We start from the raw sequence: 11517 nt of genomic DNA on the forward strand, positions 1-11517 counted from the left end.
GCTCGAGATCCTACCGGGTACTGCAGGGTGCTGCAAAGAAATTTAGATTCACGCCGTGCTATCGAACGCACCTCCAACCGGCGACCAATCACCGCTTTACCGCGTTCAAGTTCTCCAATCATCCGCTGTGGTGCTGCTAAAGGCGTAGGGCACTTTTTTTTTACTTTTTGGAAAATTATTTTTGTTTTTGTAAATATTTTTTTATGGAAAATTTAAATTTTTACCCATTTTACCCATGCAAGATTAAAATTATGAATTTTTTGTTAAATTTAAGAGATTTCGAAACCAATATAACAATGCAATTAACTTGGCATAAAAACCTAATAATTTTCTCAAAAAAATATAGAAAAATAAATAAGCCAAATTGTATGATTTTTATTTCTTTATTCGTCAATTACGATTCGAGATTATAAAAAAATTTTATATCTGTGTTTCTAATTTTACAAGTCAAACTGTATTTACCAACCGGATTTTACTATATGTTCAAAGTTTTATTTACACACAGAAAAAAAAAATTTCTTGAACCAAGAAAATTGTAAGGGAAACCGAAGTTATTTTGAAGCAAGAGAACATTTTCTTGGCTTGAAAAAATTTAATTTCGTTCAAGAAATTTTAACTTCATTCAAGAAATTTTCAATCTTCCTTAAGATTTTATCGATTTAAGAAAATTTACGCTTGACTCAAGACTTTCTTTCTTTCAGTGCACTGAAAAAAAAATTTTTGAACCAAAAAAATAATTTGAAGAATTCCCGTGTAAAAAAAATTGTCCTAAAAATGTCCCAAGCTTGGGACATCCAAACGTAATACAATTTGGGACATTTTTGGGACATCTTAGAAATAAACAGAAATTTAAAAATAGTGCATTTAAGTAATTTTTCGTCAATTTCACGTATTTTTTTGAAAATTTTCAGAATAATTCTTCAATTTTACGACAATTTTACTACAATTTTAAACGTTTATTAAATGATTTAAGAAAAAAAAATTTATTTTTGCACAGCTGTAAATTTGTCTAGGAATTGATGAATAAAACATTTATTGACCATTTTTGGGACATTTCAAAAATATTTTTAGAACTTTTTAAAAATATTTTTAAGACAATTTTGAACGTTTTTTAAATGATTTTAAGAAAGACAATTTATTTTTGCACGGTTATAGATTTATCGTAAGATTAATGAATGAAAATTTTTAGGACATTTTTGGGACTTTTTTGGAACAAATTTAGGACATTTTTGGAACAACTTTGGGACATTTTAAAAATATTTTCAGAACATTTTAAAAAATTTTCATTCATTAATGTTACGATAAATTCATGACCGTGCAATAATAAATTGTCTCTCTTTAAATCATTTTAAAAACGTTAAAAATTGTTCTGGAAATATTTTTAAAATTTGCCAAAATTAATTTTGGTATAAATAAAGTATAAAAATTTAATTTATAATGAATTAACTAACAATTTTTAAAATCTTTGATGTTGCTGTAAAGACAGGTAATTAGTAAAACTTTAAGTACCAAAAATGCGTTTTTTGTGGCAATAAAATATTTCAATCTAATTCCGAATAATCTAAAAGCTCTCGAATGCAAAAAGAACTAATTAAGCAAGAATTTTGGGAGGTGGATTAGATCTATTGAATTATAAATTGATACTATATTAGATAGCAAAATATCGTATAATTAGTTGTAAGGAAACTTCTACTTTGTATATTGTATTGGCTAATGAATTTTTAAATCGATGTATATATATTTAAATACTATTGTATTTTTCTGGTATTATGCACCTCTATAGAATGTATATCAGAAGTAAAATAAAATAAAATAAATAAATAAAAAAATTTAAGCACAATTTTTCCGATAATTTGGGGTTGAAAAATTTTTAGTAAATATTTTCAAGTGGGGTCACCATTCTAATTTTTATGTTTTTGAACGAAATTTCTATTTGATTTTATTGATATATTTAAAAAAAAAAGGCACTGTTAAAAAAAACATTGATTACCACGATTTTCACAAATTTAACAAATTTTCAAAAAAATTTATAAATTTTATATTATTTTATTATTTATGGTTCTGTAACAGTTGAACCGCGGACATTTCAACCGCGACAGTTCAACCGCGACATTTCAACCGACGACTTTTCAACCGAAGGACAATTCAACCGAAGGATACTTCAACCGAATGACAATTCACTGAATCGAAAATTATACACTAACAATATATTATTATTTATTTTTAATAAATTTACTCGTCTAAATATAAATAAATTAACTCTTCAAAATATAAATATTTAAGGTTAGGACAATATGCTCTAGCTAATGCGAAAATACCAAGGTATATTTTTAATAAATTTACTCTTCAAAATATACATAAATTCATTCTTCAAGATATTAATAAATTCACTCTTCAAAAAATAAATATTTAAGGTTAGGACAGTATGCTCTAGCTAATGCGAAAATACCAAAATCTCACCAATATAAATATTTGGCTTCTCCAAAAAGTTTACCATTTTATCGACCTCAAGCAGTTCGATATCGATAAAAACAAATACGCGGGATTTTCAAACACTTTCTTGTTCATCGTTCATAATAACAATAATGTTATCGTGTTATTTAGACCAACACAAATGCGGGTAATTGTGTTGCGCCCTTTTAACATGGTTTTTGTGTGTGTTTACTCACTAATAGGCCATTACAAATGCGGGTAATTGTGTTGCGCCCTTTTAACATGGTTTGTTTGAGTGTTTACTCACTAATAGGCCATTACAAATGCGAGTAATTGTGTTGCGCCCTTTTAACATGGTTTTTGTGATCAATTTATCAAGAAAACTGCAGTTAAACTGTCATCGGTTGAATTGTCTTGCGGTTGAATTGTCCGTCGGTTGAAGTATCCTTCGGTTGAATTGTCCTTCGGTTGAAAAGTCGTCGGTTGAAATGTCGCGGTTGAACTGTCGCGGTTGAAATGTCCGCGGTTGACTAGTCGCGGCACCATTATTTATAAATTTAATAAAATTATAAAATCGATACTGCAATAAATTAATTAAAATAATAATTACCGGCTTGTATAACTCATTAAATTAAAGTTCAAGAATACTGAACATAGTTGCATAAAGTTTCGATTAGTATATATGATCATGATTGGTATATTACGGAGGGTCAGCTACTGATGTGTGAGGAAAGCAATAATGTTTCCAGCCCGTGTAAGTTAGTAAGATCATTAAACTATGGAAGGTATTGTGATGGTTGGTAAAATTCAACCCTAACTTACAGTCAAACTCGTTCAACAATGGTTAACCTTTCAGGACACTTAACTTGGACGTCTGGGTCTGGAATACCAGCACCGGCTGCTAGAAAGTTCTCTTGTCCGAAACTCAAATTATCGAGCACCTCGTTGGACAATTTGCTAGGAGAAAACTAAAATTACCTACACAATGTTAAATGCTATAATTTAATGAGAAGTAAATAAATTATCTCGACTAATTATGTTATTAAATATTACAGAGGTGTTTTTGTAAAACGTGAACTAGATGCTTTTGTTATTAACTTTGTTTTATTTTATTTCATTCTTCCATTCTAATTAGATTTCTAAACTCGAGAATTTATTGCAACATTGTTTTATTTAATGTTTTGGTCTTTAGAATGTTTTAGTCTTGGAATTTTAGTTTTTATTGGTACAGTAGTTTAGTTTTAGTAGATATTACATTACATTGCTTTTAATAAAAGTTCAAATGAACTTCCAGCTATGCATGTGGTATTACAAAAGCGAGTTTGTTTTCCGACGTCACTGTTACTGTATACAACGCGAAAAAGCAATATTGATCTTATGTTAATTTTGCAACTCAAGTATGAAGGATATGTAACGTCAACTGGCATATATATGCATCTATATTATGTATTATTCTAAATTCTGTCATTGTTGACTGTTTCGAATGTGGAAGTGCATTAATTTGTATGATTTTAATAAATTTATTGAATGAATTCAACTGATATCAGACATATTTTTTTTACAAATAAATTACGATGAAAAGTAGTTATTTCTAGAATGAATTTTTAAAAGAATTTTATTTTAAAAAAAAATCTTGAACGATAAATTTAGAAAATAATTTTTAACTACGAGAAAAGAACAAAATTACACTGCATATCCTCTCATATTATACTTAGTGTAATCTGTGGTAAAAAAAAATTTCAGATAATATCAAATATAATCCAGATTATACTAAATTATTTTTGTATTATACTCAGTGTGATCTCCGATTTGACCAAGTTATTTTTCTGGTTATACCGCGTAAGATTACACTGGATATAATCTAAAAAAATATCCCGTATAATTTGAATTATACTAAGTAGAATCTTGGATTATATAATTTTTTCAAAAATTGTGATATTCAACTTTTTTCTTTTTTAATTTATAAATTTTTTTGAAAATTTGTTAAAATTGTAATAATTATTTTTATTTTTAAATTGTTCATTTTTTTTATGTATTTTTCAAAAATGCAATGCAATGCTTGGATAGAAAATATTTAAGGATCATTTAAGCACAATTTTTCCGATAATTTGGGGTTGAAAAATTTTTGGTAGATATTTTGTCACAATTTTCACAAATTTTCAAAAAAATTTATAAATTAAAAAAGAAAAAAGTTGAATAGCACAATTTTTGAAAAAATTATATAATCCAAGATTCTACTGAGTATAATTCAAATTATACGGGATATTTTTTCGGATTATATCCAGTGTAATATGGGCGGTATAATCAGAAAAATTACTTGGTCACATCGGAGATTACACTGAGTATAATACAAAGATAAGTTAGTATAATCTGAATTATTTTTGTTATTATTGAAAATTTTTTTCCACTACATATTAAACTGAGTCTAATATGGGAGGATGTGCAGTATAATTTTGTTCTTTCCGTGTACCCGCTAAGAAAATTTAAAATTTTTAAAAATCGGGAAGTTATTGCTTTTACCCCGTTTTCCAAAAATCGAGTTTTTATCAGATCTTGACGTTTTGAAATCCTAGGAAGCTTCTCTGACTATTCCCGCGATAGTGTCTGTATGTCTGTATCTATGTATGAATGTATGGCACTTCCGGCCAAAATTTGAAATTTCAGCGGAAATACCCAAACTAAACTCCTGTTAAAAAATTCTATGAAAATCAAATAAATCGTCTCACCCCAAAATATCTTAGGAAATGCCCAAACACAGCTCCTGCCAAAAGCGGAAATCAAAATTCTAATTTTAAAAGGTTCTTGATGAAAATTGAATTTTGGCACACCCTAGTGTGTATGTATGTAAACCTCTCATAACTTTTGAAGGGCTTGGCCGATTTGATCGCCGTTGGTATCATTTGAAAGAGCTTGACAAAACTTAGATTTTTAATTCAATTTGGACCAATTCCGAACGGTAGATTTTGAGAAATCTTAAAAAAACTACGAAAAAAAAATTTGTTCAAATCAAGTTTTCTTTTAATAACTTTTAAACGACTCAATCGATCAATTCCAAAAACTAATCAGTTCTTAACATCAAAAAACCACGTCGATCGCCACCAATCCGGTCAAAATCGGTTGATTCGTTCATGAGTTATCGTTGATGAAAGAAATCGAATAAAAGCGTTTTTTTCGAATTACACCAAAACTTCCGGTCTTATCAATTTGTGTTTAAAAATGTATCCTAGAATTTGAAAAACTGCGTCGAATGCCGCCAACCGCGTGAAAATCGGTTCATTCATTCAAAAGTTATTGCGGTTTGAAAATTCAAAAAATAGTATTTGATTAAACTTCTATCAGACTTTTGAGCTCGAAGAGCTCGAAACTACATGAAAATTATATTTTTGAGCTCTTCGAGTTCAAAAACCTAATAAGCGCAATTTTGCACGCTTAATTACGGACGTAGCGGGAAGTTGCAAGGATGGCCTTCAGAGTCAACTGTTTTCCTAATTTTTTTTAATATCTTTCATATTTTATGAGTTATTTAAATCTTCTTTCTCGATTCTGGAAAAACTGCAAAAAAAAATCATCAGTTATCTAATTTGTTCAAAAAATATAGTGAAACTCGCTTTTTTTTAACTGAAATTTCTTCATCAAAAACTACAATTCTCCAAAAGTAACAATAATTTTGTTTTTGTTTAAGAATAATATATTTTTAAATCAATAACACATGTTTTATATGCAAAATGGCAGAAAAAAAATATTATACTTAAATTCACTCTGAAAAGTATTTGAGACTTATTTTTGATGGTATAAAAATAATAACTGAAGTCAGAAGATTGTTGATATTCTTGAAGCATATTGGTAAAATCTTTAATCAATGTTATTAGATATATTAATCTGCAAGAAAGGGTAAATCATCTGAATAAAGCGGCCTATACCGAAAAATTATTTATGGAGAATTAAAATTAGGATTGTGAGTAATAGTGTACTCTAATAGAGATACCAAGAAATTTATAAAAACTTTTTTCAAATAAAATTGGATTGTCTACAAAGAAGGTCTTTTATTATTAGTTTTGTGTATCTCCAATGTTCCATCTGATATTTCAATTTCAATTTTTTCTCACAGATACTGATTTAAATAATTTGTATGAAGCGGCTTATGGAAAAATTATTTATAATAAATGAAGATGAAAATCGCGAGTAAACTATTAGAGCTACAAAAAAAATTGTAAGCCGCTTTTTTATAGAAAATTAAATTTCGTACGGAAAAGATTTCCTATAAATTTTTTGCATCTCCTATATTTTAGTCGAAATTTGAATTCTAAATTTTTAGAATTTTTAACTTCCCGCTAAGAAAAATTGAAATTTTTTTTTTAATTCGGGAACTTATTGGTTCATAGTACAAAAATTCGCGTCACTTTGTCAAAAAGTTTTGTGTTGAAAATTTTGTGTTAAATTTTTAACACTTTTATGTGTAAATTTAACATTTAATCTGTAACATAAAAAATTTTAACACAAAATTTTTTGACGCATTGACGCAAAATTATTTACTGTGCAATTTTTTTCTCAAAAATGTTGAGTGAAAAATAGAATATCTCGTTTGAAAATAGTAAATTGCTTCACTGCATTGGTGAAGTTCTTTTTAAATAGAGAATTTTTATGTTTTATCCTCAATAGGGTGTGTCAAAATGTAACTTCCGTGGTGGACCTCTCAAAATGGGAATTTTGAGAGGACCATCACGGAAGTTACATTTTGACACACTCTAATCCTTAAGCATTGTTTTCTTGATTCGTAAGTGAATTTCTTGAATCAATTTGAACTGAATATCTCTAGAATATCTCTAAAAAGTCAAATTTTCATTGGAATATTTTTTTTAATAATATAATTTTTAACTTCCCGCTAAGGTAATTGAAAATTTTCAAAAATTGGGAAGTTATTGTTTTCACCCCGTTTTACCAAAATCGAGTTTTCCTCAGATCTCGACGTTTTAAGGTCTCAGGAAGCTCCCCTGACTATTCCCGCGATGCTGTCTGTATGTCTGTATGTATGTATGTGTGTGAGCGAGTGTGGATGTATGTAAACCTCTCATAACTTTTGAACGGCTCGACCGATTCTATCGTGGTTGACGCCAATCGAAAGGGCTTGACTGAACTTAGATTTTAAATATGGTTTGAAACGATTCGGACCGGTGGATTTTCAGAAATCTAAAAAAAACTACGAAAAAAAATTTTTTCAAATGTGGTTTTTTTTTAATAACTTTTAAACGACTTGACCGATCAATTCCAAAAACTAATCAGCTCTTAACATCGAAAAACCACGTCCATCACCACCAAGCCAGTCGAAATCGGTTGACTCGTTTGTGAGTTATTGTTGACGAAAGAAATCGAATAAAAGCGTTTTTTTCGAATTACACCAAAACTTCCGGTCTTATCAATTTGTGTTTAAAAATGTATCCTAGAATTTGAAAAACTGCGTCGAATGCCGCCAACCACGTGAAAATCGGTTCATTCATTCAAAAGTTATTGTGGTTCGAAAATTCAAAAAATAGTGTTTTATTAAACTTCTATCAGACTTTTGAGCTCGGAGCGCTCAAAACTACATGAAAATTATCATTTTGAGCTCTTCGAGTTCAAAAACGTAATAAGCGCAATTTTGAAAGCTTAACTACGAAAGTAGTGGAAAGTTGCAAAGATGGCCGACAGGATCAACCGTTTTCCTAATTTTTTTTTTAGTGTACCGCTTCAAAAATATTGTATCGATTGATGAATCGAGAAATTTGCATCAAATTTTCTGGTAACATAAGTGCCAGATAGCATTGCTTCCTGAAGAATCTAAACTAACTTGAAATGTAATATACTGAACTATCATATTCAGAAAATAGCCTTAGGCAACGAACATCTATATTGGAAAGTCGGAAAATTCCTTGAAAGTAGTTTCTGTAATAACTATGTCTACATATATCAGCTTATTAGAAGTTCTTACAAGTTACCCTTCAGGCATCCTCAACATGTCCTCTTGAAATGTATATCTTTAGTTCACATAGGAATTACTGTGTTACTTAATTATTAAAATCAAGCTTAGTAATTTATCAATACTACATTTCCTAAGGTAGTTCCATATTATTATATGTAATATTGAGATAACATTCAAACTCTCATATACAAGTTTAATGAAAATACTAGCTATGGAAATGACTGATAACTCGTGTTTGATGTGGTCGATCAATAGACTCATAAGCTTCTTTACCGAAACTGTAAGGGATTTACTAACATTTGGGTCAAAATTGTAAAGTTTAAAGGTCTCGCTGTATTGAAATTAGCATATTGCTTAGTAGTGAGCGTATGGTGTATTTAGGGATGTCTGAACACGCTCAAATTCGTTGAATAAACACTGAATATTCATTTTTATATAATAATATTAATTTGTACTAATGTTTTCCTAGATATGCGGAATTTTATTTGTTTTCGCATCAACATCTCTTTTCCACCGATTAAAAAAATGCTTTCGTTAATTCTGAACATTTACAAATTGTTTTTACGTAGTCACATATGGATAATTCTCTGTAAGGATGTCTTAAATCTGTACAAAATTGTCCGACCAAATTATTTTTGATTTTATTAGAAAAAAAATTAACAAGGGCTACAAAACTATCAGCTTAATGATAATAAATACACAGCCGATTAAATTTTTGTTTTTTTGATATTTGTGTATCTTTTGCCATATTACATGACAGGGGACTGTTTTTTTTTTTATCAAATTGAAAAAAATCAAGCAAACTATTCCAATGCATTCAACTTTTCAAGTTCTCAATCAGTATTTACATTAATTAGAATAATATTAAGACTTATGGATCCAATTTTATAAATAAATTATAAATAAAAATAGTTGCCAGGGAATTGAGTTTTTCGTGGCCCAGACACATCGCGTTCCAGATGCTATAAGGCCGTATAAACCGGCAAAAGGTCCTGGTGAAAATCCATAAGGACGGACAAAAATTTTTAACTTCCCGGTAAGTTATTGTTTTCACTCCGGTTTGAAAATTATAAAAAATAGTGATTTATTAAACTCCTATCAAACTTTTAAGCTCGGAGAGCTCAAAACTACACGAAAATTAGATTTTTGAGCTCGAAGAGCTCAAAAACATAATAAGTGCAATTTCGAGCGCTTAACTACGAATTAATTACGAAAGTAGCGAAAGTTGCAGGGATGGCCTTCAGGGTCAACCGTTTTCCTAATTTTTTTTTCCGGGAATCGACGTAGTTTCGGCCGAAACGTGCAGAAATGCTAAAAAAAAATTTTTTACGCCCTTATGGCTTCCAGGACCCACCTCGGATGCCATAAGGGCGTATAATGAAAATTCTGTTTTTTTTTTTTTTAAGTCCAAGAAAATTTTTTGTTTGAAGAAAAAAATTTTTTTTGGACTTAGAAAAAAAAACAGAATTTTCATTATACGCCCTTATGGTTGGTTCCATGATAATTGATCCCTGGACAAAATATCCCCAACAATTGATACCAAACAAACAGAATTTATTAATAAAACCATATTGTAATTGTGTTGCGCCCTTTTAACATGGTTTTTGTGTGTGTTTATTCGATATTAGACAAATACATACGCTTTTAATCATGCTGTGCCCTTGAATTCTTTTTTTTAACTCTCGAAAATTATAACGAATCCGAAAGATAACTTGTCGGGGATATTTTTTCACGGGAATATTTTGTCCGGGGATACTTTTTTTGGGGATATTTTGTCCAGGGATCAATAAGCCTGATACCCTTAGGGTTACCGGGTGCCATAAGGGCGCATAATTTTGATGATATCAGGTGTTTTGATCCTCCGACAAAATATCCCAAAAATAAATATCCCCGGACAAAATATATCTGAGAATTAATATCCCCGAGGCTTAATATCACTGCGATAGAGTATTTAAATATATAAACATTAATCTTTTTAAGATTAATAATATCGAATAAATACACAAAAAATCATAATGAAAGAGCGCAACACGATTATACGCGTTTGTGTTGGTCTAATGTCGAATAAACACACACAAAAACCATGCTAAAAGGGAACAACACGGCAACAAGCTTATGTTTTGAAGTATTTATTTAAATAAACATACATAAAATCACGTTTAAATAAGTAATATTCCATATATGCGTTATTTTAAGATTAACTATTTATATTCTATAATGTAATTGATTAAATCTTATTTTATTTTATATTTTGACAGTTGCAGTATTCAGAAATATTATATTTTTTGTATTATTGATAATAAATTTTTTGATAACAATTAATTATGTGGTATTCGTTGTTAATTATTATTTCGAAATGTTTCATTGAAAAATTTAATTATTTAAGATATTTTGTCTGGGGATATTTATTTCAGGGATATTTTGTCTGAAGATATTTACTTTGAGAATTTTTTGTCCGGGGATCAAGACGCATGGAACCAATTTTTATACGCCCTGATGGCATCTGTAACGTGACATGTTTCCAGCAAACACGGTGTTTTTGACACTAAATAAAATGGCGATAAAGCGCTAACAGCCCTATGGTTATTAATTTAAGACTAGTTAGATCCTTATAAACTTTACAAAAGGTAAAATAACACGCTAGATTTTTTTTTTTGGCTTTGAACTTCTGGCAGGGAACTGTTCTTAAAACGCCTGGGACAAACTTTGGCTTAATGAATTTAATCAAACAAATTAATTTTCGGTAGTTTTTATTGAAGAAGATTGTTAGTTAACTAATTAAGTTTTTAAACATTATGGACCAAATTATATATTATGGACGAATAATTTAAAATTTAATTTTAAAGTTTTACTTTTGGTAATGGGACAGCCCAGGGGATTGTTATTTCGGTGGTTTACGAATTTATAGCAAAAAAACCAAAATTTATTTCATTTTAGTTTTCAAAAAACATCCTTACAGAGAATCACCCATATACAAATTTTTTTTTTAAACAAAGTTATAAAGGTACACGGTATTAAACAAATCTTGATTATTAATTTTAGTCAAAAATAACAGAAAAAATTTATTAAAAGAATAAAATTCAATATTGAATATAATTTGTACAATGTGATGTTTTTTTTAAATCTTT

The sequence above is a fragment of the Cotesia typhae genome, unplaced genomic scaffold (genome assembly GCF_013202065.1).
Source record: "Cotesia typhae breed Kobodo isofemale line unplaced genomic scaffold, CoteBio_Ctyphae scaffold_45, whole genome shotgun sequence".
Taxonomy (NCBI): Eukaryota; Metazoa; Arthropoda; class Insecta; order Hymenoptera; family Braconidae; genus Cotesia; species Cotesia typhae.